General features: G+C 37.8%; 1 pseudogene; it reads right to left on the bottom strand.

Moving 5' to 3' along the window:
* Window positions 1-303: 303 nt before the first annotated feature.
* LOC127185477 (melanoma-associated antigen 10-like) lies at window positions 304-2142 on the bottom strand (annotated as a pseudogene).
* Between the last annotated feature and the right edge of the window lie 10784 nt (window positions 2143-12926).

The raw sequence follows: 12926 nt of genomic DNA, 5'->3' as shown, positions 1-12926 counted from the left end.
ACTCTTTTTCCTTGTTTCCATTCATTCTTTATGTCCTACAAGACATTTCACATTGTTCTTGTTACAGTAGCTCTCCCTAGATTTTATTGTTCTCTGAGCAGGGGTGGATCTAACTCATCCATCTTCCATGCTCCAATAACATAGTATGTTTCAAAGATAAAATATTCAACTAATATTTAGCAAATGAATTACTCAGTGAGCAGAAACTTTCCTAAGATCTATTGGTATTTTACTGTTTTGTGTTTTAGTAAGTCACACAAATATAGAAACATAGCATTTAATTTTACAGAATTGAAGAATATGTCAATCTAAAAATAAAACATTGCATAATTTTTTCTATCCTAAAAACATATTAAATGACAATAAATGTGCGATTGAAGTCATTCATAAACTTAGATTATAAAGTTACCATTTTTTACCATAAGAAATCAATTTGATAATCTATCTCAAATGAAAAAAGTAATCTCCTGAACAACATATACAACAATGTTATATTCCACTGTTTACTGCTCATGGTAATTTTAACCTTCCATTACTTAGAATTTTGATTGCTCTTTTGAAACTCAGAGTGAACACAATAAAAAAACACATCCATCTCTCTGGATATGAGCTGGAAAATCTCTGTGCTCTGTAGTCACTGTGACTAGATGTCTATTTAAAGAGATTTTTCTGGCCCAGACCCTCTCTTCCTCATCTCTTAAAGCCTCTTTATATAAAAATAAGAAAGAAAGTGGGTCCCACTCATTGGTTCTTGAAAAAGTTCCAGAACTTTCATCTTGGTTGTTTCTGCATGGGATCTTGGGCCCCATAAAAAATCTCAAAATGTGGAGGATGGCTTTTAGGCACTTGCTGATAATGCCAAATAATTTTGCTGCACCAAATCTCTGGTCAGAAAAGCCTTGGGCTCCCCATAGATGGAGTGCTCCTCCCCATCAAATACTCCCATCATATTTGGGAATTCCCAGACACTTTCCTCAGAAGTACAGTTTCCTTCTGTGAATATCAAGCATAGAATAACTATGAGAAAGCCATTTCTAGGCATTCTCTGTTCTCCACTCATCTTTTCTTCATAGGTGAGATTCAATGACTTGACAAGGTTATAGGAGTTCCCTGTAGCATAGTCTTTTTTTTTTCTATTAGTCTTTTTCCTATAAGAACTGGTAGAAACACATGAGAGAGAAAAGTGCTGAAGGCACTAACAGTTATCAATGCCACAGGCCCCAGGGTCCTCATGTATAAGCACTTAGATGGCATCCATAAAGATCATGTGGAATTGTTTCTTGTATTCTTTGCTGACAATCTCTAACATTTCTACTTTTGGGATAAGTTTCTTCACTTGATACTTGAAGATCATAGCATACACCAAATCAGTCATCTTTTCTTTTAGTAAACTATTCAACAAAGATTGAGTTTCTTCTGAAGACTGGATAATGCCTCTTCCTCCATGTGGCTGATCTCTTCATCTAAATTTTCCTGAGATATGGGTGAAGAGAAGAAGTTCTGAGCTTTCTGAGGAGTCCATATTCCTGATACATACTTCTCTTCCTCGGTGCCCTGAAACAAAGGAAAGATAGAGAATGAGTTGGAGAAGTAGTGGGGAAGAGAAGTAAAAGCAGGTAAGAAGATATTTAAATAAGAAAAAGGTGGGAAAGATGTGATACTGTCTTCATACTTTGTTTCCTCATTCTCCTCTTCATCTTCTTCTTCATACTCTTCTTACTCTTCCATTTCCTTGTCCTCCATTTCGTTATTTTTCTCTTCCTCTTTCTCCTCCTCTTCATTGTCTCCTTTTTCTTTTCCCTCACTTTCTCCCTCTTCTCCTTCTTCCTTCTCTTCTTCTGCATCTTCCTCTTTATCTTTCTCCTTCTCTTCCTCCTTTTTCTTCTTCTCCTCCCCCTCTTCCTCCTCCTCTTCCTCTTTCTTCTCTTCTTCTTCTTCTTCTTCTTCTTCTTCTTCTTCTTCTTCTTCTTCTTCTTCTTCTTCTTCTTCTGTTGCTTCTTCTTCTTCTTCTTCTTCTTCTTCTTCTTCTTCTTCTTCTTCTTCATCTTCTTCTGGTATGGGTATCAATACAAACATCAAGTCATCCACTTCATTTGGATCCTGGAAGTCACCCTCAAGATGGAGACATATACAGTTTTGCATGATGACTCTTACAGAAGGCAGTCAGTAGAAATATGTGCAATTGTGTGGGAGATGAGTTTCCACAACCCTGGAAGGTAAATAAATAGTAAATTAACTCATCTATAATTCTTAATCCTTGTGGCTCTGAAAAGAAAAGCCAACTTACAAGATCTTCTTGATAGGAGATATTCCAGAGTTTCACTGGTCAGCTTTCTTTCTAGTTGGCCTTTCCTATAAGAACTGGTAGAAACACATGAGAGAGAAAAGTGCTGAAGGCACTAACAGTTATCAATGCCACAGGCCCCAGGGCCCTCAATAGAATATGTGAGATTACATGCCTTGGAGTCTCTTCTATTCTAATGAGTTTGTGCCTTTGAGGCCTATTCATCATTTGTACCTCACCTTGAATCCTGACACTTCCACTTCCATAAAATCTTTTGCACTGTTATCTGAAAGCATGTAACTGACATCAATACACTAACCACAGCTCCTGACAGCTTTATAAGAGCAACTTTGAGGCAGCCTGAGCAGAGAAATGCCAGAGCAGATCTAGGCCCCTCAGAACTGATAGGAAAAGCCAGGTTCTGAGATCACTATAGTCTGTTGACAGCCCTTTTCTGCTCACTTTTCGTCTAGCATGATCTGGTGGGCTGAAAACAAATTCTCTGGAAAATATCCAACATTTCTAAGATAAAGAAGATGAAGAAGTGATGGAGCATCGCCTTTAACCATGTCTGCTCAGAGACTTCCTGGGTAATGGGCAAGGTTGGCATAACTTTGTAAGGGATGAAGTTATCCTCAGTGAAAAGTACCCTCATTGCTCTTACTCATACCTGTCAAACCTGAGACTCCTCTTTGTGTTGTTCTAAGTCTGTGCCATGAGTCCTTTTAATAAGAGGATTGATGGTAGAGACTGAGAAACCTGGGCTTTTCTCATTTTTCACTTACAATATTAACCTTTCCTGTACTCAGAGTTTTGGCCATTCCTTGGTAACCAGATATTATCCTTTTAATCCAAAAACTGAGCTTATTGAGCCAACTCTGCTACCCTTGGGCAAGTGAGCATGGACCATATCCTCTTACTTCTTGGGAGGGTTTATGCCTGTAGCTAGAGTTTTTCCCATCTGGATACTACAACCTGCAACCTCCTGGGTCTCTGTGGTGATCTTTCAGAACAATATCCTTTCCTCCTTGACCCACCTCCAAATAATAGCTATATATGATCAGCTTTGTTAGTTTTTCAGAGTGTCCAACATATCGTAAATAGATCTAGGACTTCCCTTCTCAAAACTGAGTCATGCTGAGTCCAGCCTAGGGATTCATATAGGCAGGGTTGATGAGTATATTTAGTTTTTGTATAGGATCCTCAGTTTGATGATAAGTAGGACCTGGTAATGCTTTCTCTATTCACTAGGGAATATATCCATCATTTTCCCTCTGATTCAAAAAGTAGAATTCTATCAAGGGTGATTGCTGCAGAGGACAATGTAGCCCTCTCCATTCCAATCTTGCATACCACTGAGAGAAAAAAGACTTAACAACTTGCCGTCATAGTCCTCAGAGTGTATTGAGGATATTTTTATGAATATTTTTTCCAGGCTGGTAAGCTTTTACTACTTCTTGGAGTGCAGTCAAATCTGGAAAAGAATCACCTCCTCCAGACAGAGGACACAGAAACTATTATAACTGTGATCTGAAAGTAGAGGAGGAAAGTGATATAATTCTATTTCTATTAAAACCAGTTGTGGTTGTTTGAATGAGAGTGTCCCCAGAGGCTTATATATTTGCATGTTTGTTCCATAGTTTTTCTTTTTAAAATTTATTTATTTATTCACTTTACATCTTGGTAGTGGCCCCATCTCTTCCAACTTCCCAGTTTCACCCTCCTTCATAGTCCACCATCCCCTATCCTTAAGAGTTTTCTCAATCATCTTCCTAAACTACTTCCTTGATATGTCTCTCTGATTGGAATTCTTCTTTGACTACCTGTGTACAGCTTTCTCCTGAAAAACACAGTCATCACTCAAAACAGGTAAGTATTTGCTTCACTAGAAGAATTCTGAATCATAATGTTGACACCTAACATGTATTCTATTGTTATACATACATTTATCTTTCAGATTTCTTTTATTTTATGTGTATGAGCGTTTCACATGTTGGCCTGTATGTATAACGCATGTGTACCTATTACCAACAGATGTTGAAAGAGGGTATCTAATCCCCTGCAATTGGTGTTCAGAATGGTTTTTAAGCAACCATGTGGCTGATGGTATCTGAATCTGGGTCCCCTGCAAGAACCATAAATATTCTTAACTTCTGAGCCTTTCACTAGTCCCTACATACATTTATTTTTGAAGATATCTATACTCAAACCCTACTATCTACTCAGTATACATCAGCAAAAAGCTCCTAGTTGTTCTTTTAAAATATATATTATAATGCAAAGTGACATGACACATCAGCTGGATGAATTTAATGTTGTGATAAAATGAGAATCAGGACATGGGAGAATTGTGATAGAATTGGCAAAGATGGCAAGGCAAGCTTTTTTGAGTTAGTAACATTGTGACAAAAACATGAGGACAGTGGAGGAATGACCATTGTGGAATGCAAAAAGTGCAGTCCCAGGTAGAAAACAGCAAGCACAAGACCTTGAGACAGTAAAAGGTTGATGTATTCAAGGAACTGTAAGGTGTGTGTGTGTGTGTGTGTGTGTGTGTGTGTGTGTGTGTGTGTGTGTGTAAAACAAGGAGTGAGTACAAAGGATCCAAATGACAGAAAAGAACCAACTCCAAGCAATGGATTCCAAGGGTACAAAAAGAGTTTAAATTGTAGTCTGAGGATGAGAGGAAACGATTTAGATTTCAAGGAGGGGCAATGTATTTGGAGACATTTATATTAAATAATGATGTGATGTACATGCCAGCATAGGAATGAAAATATCTTAAAATGGGTTCCAATTAGATCTTACATTATGTACATTCGGGAGACAATCCTGTCATGAATATATTTTGGCTCTAACATTTTTTTCAGAGACTTTCAAAAGAACTTTTATTAAACATCTCACACTTAGGAAGTGCAAAGTGTTGTTGCTATTCATTTTCTTCATTGATTGCACTAGAGCAGTTGTCCCCAATTGTTACAGGACATCTTTAAACTTATATGAAATGTGTTTATAATTTGGAGGTTCTTCGCCTCTAGTCCTAAATTCTTAATAAGAATATAGCTTAGCCTCTTCTTGGTATTGCAGCCTAAAATCTCAGCTACTCAGGAGATGGAACCAGGAGGGTTGCAAAGTCAAAGCCTAGACTATAGAATGAGTTCAAGGCCAGCTTGACTATTGTAGTGAGACTCTGTTTCAAAATAAGTATAATGAAGAGGATGGAAATATATACTAGCTTTTGACTAGTAAAGCATTTGTTTTAATCTAGTACAACCCAAAATGATGAAAACTAATTGCTTTACTTTACTCAAATCTATGATGATGGATAGATATCTTTTTTAGATGTTCTGGGGAAACACTGCTTAACCAGTACTGCAAATATTACTATGGACTCATTTTCCTTATATAAAGAAATGCTGTTGAACTATACTCTTGAAATTTCAAGTGTATTTCCGAATATCTACCAAGAATGAGGAGTAAAAACAGGAAAAGGTGGATTTGTACAAGATTGAAATTTTTGTAAAGAGTTTTAGGATCCCAGGTACTCCAAAAGAGAGACTAGAATTTGAAAGGCAATCTAGGTTAAAAGCATATTTCTTTGCCTCATATAGTCTTTCTTGTGGTCAAGCACTTCAGTATTTGTGGCACTGCTTTTAGATGAGCAGACCTATTTCTGGAGCTGTTTTAAAAAGTAAATTACAATTCTCAAAGCCTGGACTTCTCATAACTATGATCATTCAAATGAGTTCATCATTTTTGTCAAGGGTTTGTAACCTGGGAAACTTAGGTTGAGTTAAACATACACCATGCTTCTTAAGTGTGTCATTATTACCATCTTTGCATTATTTTAAATGTTCTTTACACAGCACTAAGTTAATTAATCAGCACTTGATACAGGAGCTGCCATCATTATGTTGATTTGAAAGTTGTTTATAATCCTTTGAAGATGAAAGCACTATTCATTGAATAAATTGTTTGCCTAAAGAGCCAAGCATTTTGAGAAGGGAGCCTTCTGAGGCTTTCCAATGGATTTCTGACTGAAAATATTCAAGAATACAAGCCATGTCTACTGAATATTTTTTATAGTCAGTGTCTTTATATTTCTATTCTTCTATCTTCATTCTGGCACAGAACTAACATAAATTGTAACATAATTTTATATTGAAATTGCTTCGACATTAGTAGTATTCATTTGATTCTGAATCAAAGTATGAAAATGCTCCATCCTTTCATCAAATACATGAAAACTTCTAGTCTGTGGAGAAATATTGGAAGCATTTGTGGGAATGCCTACATATTGTAGAAAGGATGTATGAATTATGAGAGATTGACATTGCCTCACCTATAGTAATGTTCATGTTTCTTCAGTCAATTCAACTCCTTTACAATATGTTCCAGTGTCTAGCAGAATATTGCATATATTTCTTGGGATTGGTATGTTTCTTTTAATTTCTTGAGAACAACAACAACAAAAACTAATAAAATTGAATCTACCTTGCAATAAGATACCAAGTGACATCTTTAAGAAAAATCTAAGCTAAAGGAATACTAGACTACTTGAGCCTCTCTAGAGTGGCATATTGAATAATGTTCAGTATTTTTATTGGTACAGATGGTATCTCAGGAGTTTGAAAGCAATTAATTGATATTCCAGTAGCTGACTTGGTGTACTGTCTCTCTTTTCAAGCTGTAAGCAGGACACTTGAAAAAACAATAAGAGTTAAACCTTCTCTCCCCCACATATGGAGTTCAGAGGATAAACTAAAATTATTCATGCATAATTTATCTACTGATTCTGCACATGGTTCATAAAATTAATGTTGGACTTAAAAACAAGTTTCATCATTTTTCTTTTCTTTTCTTTTTCTTTTTTTTGGTTTTCAAGACAGGGTTTTTCTGTGTAGCCTTGGCTGTCCTGGATTCACATTGTCGACTAGGCTGGCCTTGAGCTCACAGCAATCCACCTGCCTCTGCCTCTTGAGTGCTGCGATAAAAGGCATGTGCCACCACCACCCAGCAGTTTCATAATTTTTGTATCCTGTACTTGTGTGACATTAAAAACTTACTTTACTTAAAAACTTTACTTCATCTCCTTGAAATTTTCAGTTGCAGCACATATCAGGACTCAGACACTTTTTGAGATAGGCTTTCTTTATGTGGTTTTGGCTGTCCTGGACTCACTTTGTATACAAGGCTGGCCTCCAAATTACAGAGAACCTCTTGGCTCTTCTTCCCAGAGTGCTGGGGTTAGAGGTATGCACCACCATGCCCAGCTAGTAATAAGACATTTTATAACTTTCTTATGAGAAATTTTTCAAGATTTAATCAAATAAAAGCTACTGTTTATTTAACGTCATTTTATTTTATTGGTGATATCCAACCTAATCACAGTGCTTTACACATACGCTTAGTGTGACAAAGGCTATTAAATAACCAGTATGGCTAATCTGAATCCATTAGGCATAGATCTTAGACTCATCCCTGCTCCGTAAAGAAACAATACTTTACTATCTCTCACTGGAGACTTTTTCCTCATGTTTTACTGAATATAAGTCAAGTAGTCATTATAGTTAATTCCCTATTTTCTTTGTAAGCCAAATAAAGAGCTATAGCTCTGAAAGTTAAGAATGTTCATAGACATTTTTAGTGCAGCCACAATTTCTAAATACCTTTCATGAATTAAATACACAACTGATATTTGAATAAATTAATAAATCAATTTATGAATATGTATTTGTATTTGATCATCGGAGTGCTCTAGATATAAAGGGCCTCAACTGAGAATCATTTAAATACCTGCAATCATTAAAATTATTTAATTAAGTGTGGCCTGGCACTCCACTCCTCAAATATATTATCTTTTATTCTTTAATTATGGTAACATGCATTCATATATAGATATGTAAATTAATAAATGCAACATGATAACCATTTAGTGTTGTTTATATGCATATGTATTTAGGCCTGAATACTTAAGATTAGATAAGCTATCAGGAGAAAACTAATTGTTTCTCTCTTAGCAGTCATTAATTGCTTGTACTCCTCACTGGGAATTTCTGAGATTTCTCCCTTCCATGTTGGCATGCTGAATGGTGTCATTGTGGAAGACAGACATACAACCATAAGATTTTATGGATGATAGCTGAGTAGTATTCCATAGTGTAAATGTACCACAGTTTCCTTATCCATTCTTCTACTGAGGGACACTTAGGCTGTTTCACTGACTTTCACACGAACTCTGGTGCCCCATATTTGACCACAACCCTAGGATGAGGAAGCGTGGTGGCACTCAGAGGAAGGATAGCAGGCTACCAAGAAGAGACTTGATACCCTATGAGCATATAAGGGGGAAGAGGTCCCCCTCAGTCACAGTCATAGGGGAGGGGAGTAAGTGGAAGATGGGAGGGAGGGAGGAATGGGAGGATATAAGGGAGGGGATAACAATTTAGATGTAATATGAATAAATTAATAAAATATATTTTAAAAGATTTTATGGATGAAACTCCTCTGTCATATTTGAAAGGCACAATTGTACTGCAAAAATTCTTGTTTTCTGATCCCTCACTATTCCAAACCCTGCAGTGTAGGGGCTATCTTGTATACGTATCAATTGGATCTGATCATTTCAGAGTCAGTTGTTCTGTATATTTGGGCTAGTCTCAGATTTATGTAATGGTCTCTGGTACAAAGATAAGCTTCCTTGATGAGGTCTGAAAACTATACTTATCATCTGTTGGCATAGGATGTGTACTTAAAAACCAGTTAGAAATTGTATTGGTCTGGGACATTGGCAATAGTAAAATTTCCTCTAGGTTCAGCAAACATTAACATCTACATCTTAAGATGAAAGAAAGGATGTGTGTCTTGCTAAAAGACAAAAATGCATAGAACATAGAAAAAGAGAGCACTAAGAAAAAGAAATAAAAGCTCCCTTAAAATTATAGGTGTTTCACTCTATTGAGCTGGATTCAATAGTCATTCTACAGTGATACTTATCTTGTCTCCTAGCAAAACTGTACGAACTCTCAAGTTTAGATTTCTTTCCTATAAAATGTTTTGGAAATAGGGACATTGTTCTTGGATATATGAAATGTCTGAAATTGATTTGGAAGGAGAGATAAATGCATTGATAAATATATCTTATATTGAAATAGAAAATATTTTAGAAAGATTTAACATAACATATGAACTTATTCTTGTTTATTTTTCAATTGCATATCATTTTCACTTACCACGATCTGCTTTTTTTTGGTGTTACTGAAAATAAACCAACTCTTTCCTGATTTAGTCAGTGCACATTGCAATTTTCTGACTTAATCATTGCTCATTTAGGTTACTAGCACTCAGAGTTCAGGTACAAATTTCTGCTTGCTGTTACTGTGTTTTTGTTTCTTCAACCTACTTTTTTGATACTGAATTTCATGTGTCCCAAGCTGGTCTCAACCTTGCTTATGAAACTCTGATCCTCTTGTGTCTATCTCTCATTTTACATATTTACAGATGTGTGCCACAATGTCTGGAAGAGGCACTGCCTCCGAGATGGTTGTCTTACATAGCTCCATACAAATAACTTAAGTCTTGTATGTTTATCTACCAAAATTTGCTATAATTTTCAGTAGTATTTTTCTCTCACATATTACATCTCAACTGCCATTTCCCTCACTCCCTTCCCCCAGCATCCCTTCCCCCATTTCCCCTTCCCTCCTCACCCTCCCATCCATCCCTCCATTACTTCCCTTCAGACAAGAGCAGGCATTTCAGAGGGTAGTTATGTTAGGCTCCTGTCTGCAAGCATAGCAAAGTATCATTAATAGGGTCAGGAATTGGCCCTATCCAGAGATGTGTCTCAAGTTGGGCCAGTCTTTGACTATTCCCTCAATCTATGCTCCATCTTGAAAGTTTGGGTAGATAGTTTTGTGGGTGGATTGGTGTCCCTCTCCTTCCACTAGAAGTTCCTGCCTGGCTATAGAAGGAGGTCAGTTTGATCTCAGTATTCCTTCCTGTTAGGAGTCTCAGCTAGTGTCACCCTCATGTTCTCCAAGGAGCTTACCCCATTGCAGGTGTCCACCTTGTTCCCCAGTTGCTCCCTCTCATCAATTTCCCTTCTCTGTCCCAACCATCTCACCTCCCACCTTTACTCTCCCCACACTTGGTCCCCATTCTTGTTCCCCTCCCCACTTCTTGTCCCACCCATTTCCCTCTCTTCATCTGATGTTGGTTTTATTTCCCCTTTTGAGTGAGATTCAAGCATTCCACCCTTGGACCCTTCTTATTACTTAGCTTCTTTGAGTCTGTGGATTGTAGTATGGTTATTCTGTATTATATAGTTAATATCTATCCACTTATAAGTGAGTGTATACCATGTGTGTCTTTTTGGGTCTGAGTTACTGTACTCAGGATGAGCTTTTCTAGTTTCATCCATATGCCTGAAATTTTCATGATTTCCTTGTTTTTAATAGCTGAGTCATGTGTAAATGTACATTGTGTAAATGCACCACAGTTTCTTTATCCATTCTTCAGTTGAGGGACATCTAGATTGTTTCTAGTTTCTGGTTATTCTGAGAGGCTTCACAGAGCATCCAATCAAAACAGATGTTGAACTCACAGCCAAACATTAGGCAGAGCTCAGGGAATCTTGTGGACGAGTTTGGGAAAAGATAGAGGGACATGGAAGGGACAAGAACTCCAAAAGAAGACCAACAGAATCAAGTAACCAGGGACCATGGGGGCTCACAGAGATTGAAGCAACAGCCAGAGAGCATGCATGGACTAAACCTAGGCCCCCTAGGACAGATTTGTCTTTACAAAGGTTCCCTAACAATTAGAGCCTTCTCTGACACATACTTTGTTTCTTCCTTTTGGATCACAGATCTGGCCTCTGTGGAAGAGGATGAGCTTTGTCCTAGTGAGAATTGATGTGCTAGGACAGGTTGGTGGGCAGCAGGAAGGGTAACTCCCCTTTTCTGAAGAAAAGGCATAGAGAGGAAGAGGATGGGAGTATGAGACTTAGAGGAGAGGAAGGATGAGGACTTTAAAGTGATAAAGTAAATAAATTAATGAGAAAAAAGAAAAAGGAAAAGAAGAAAGCAGGCCTTCCAGGAACATGAACCAAATATGTCATAACAAGCTACAACAGGACCAGGCATATATTCTTGTATCAATGCTGGACAAGGCAACCCCGTAGAAAAAAAACTCATCCCAAAGAGAAGCAAAAAAAAATCAGAGTCAGCCCCTGATCCCCCTGTTAGGAATCCCACAGGAACATCAAGCATACAACCATGACATATATGCAGAGGACCTAAGACAGATCCATACAGGCTCCATACAGGCTCCCTGATCTCTGTGAGCCCACTTGAGTCCTCGTCAGATGACTCTGGGAGCCATGCTCGTATGGTATCCTTGATCCCTCTGGCTCCTCCAGTCCTTCCTCCTGTTCCTTTGTAGGACTCCCTGAGCTCTGCCTAATGTTTGGCTGTAGGTCTCTGTACCTGCTCCCATCAGTTGCTGGATGAAGTCTCTGGTCTCTATAATGACTATTGCTAGACTCTGGTCTCAGATCATCATACAGGCATGACAAACTGTAGCTTGGAGGTTTTGTGGCTCGGTTGGTGTCCCAATCTCTCCATTTGAGGGCTTGTCTGATTACAGAAGATGGCCAGTTCAGGTTCCCTGTCCCCCATTGGCAGGAGTTTTCACTAATGTCACCCACATAGATTTCATGGAATTTCCTTTGCACTAAATTACTCCCTTGCTCCGGAAATGCACCCCCCCCATTCAAGTCATCTGTCCCATGATTCTCTACCCTCACTCCCCATCTGATCCTGCTTGGTCCCATTCCTACCTGCCCCCAAGTCCACGTATGAACTCTATTGTTTGCTCTTCCCAGAAAGATACTTGTGCCCCCCTTAAGCCCTTGTTGTTATTAAGAGATGGTTTCCTCAAATACCTCCAAATAAATTATTTAGATCTGGAAAGTATATCTACAAAAAATCTCGGTATTTTATTTTTATTGATAAACTATGCACCAACTTGTACTCATGTAGGTGGTTATGTACAGCCATTAAATATCTTGCTCCCATTAGGGGCTATATATTCAATGAAGTCCATGAGCATGAATATTTTTCTGACGCAATCAAAAGTGTTGCCTAGAAAAAACAAATTTTAGTAAATTATTTGTCAAACTCATGAAGAAATAAAATATTTACCTTATTTCTATTAACCAGATGCAAAAGCCCATATATACATATATGCATACGTATACATACACACACACACACACACACACACACACACACACACACACACATATATATATAGAGAGAGAGAGCTATCTACAGTGCTAAAGTCTGATACATTTTATTTGACACATCTCACGGAAATATGATGTTATTGTAAGTAGGAACCATCATGGATGAAACATGGGCTACCTTTGGTTCACTTAAAAATGAAAACCCTTTCACTAATATTTCTCCAAAAACATGAAAAGTTTTAATCTTATTCTATAAGCTGGTTTTAACTCATTGCATTGAAAGTTGGGGATGGTGGCACACACCTTTAATCCTAGCACTCGGGAGGCAGAGGCAGGTGGATCACTGTGAGTTTGAGGCTAGCCTGGTCTACAGAGGGAGTCCAGGACAGCAAG

The sequence above is a fragment of the Acomys russatus genome, chromosome X (assembly GCF_903995435.1).
Source record: "Acomys russatus chromosome X, mAcoRus1.1, whole genome shotgun sequence".
NCBI lineage: Eukaryota > Metazoa > Chordata > Mammalia > Rodentia > Muridae > Acomys > Acomys russatus.
The sequence above is the reverse complement of the archived record's forward strand: the minus strand, read 5'-3'. Positions and strand labels throughout refer to the sequence as shown.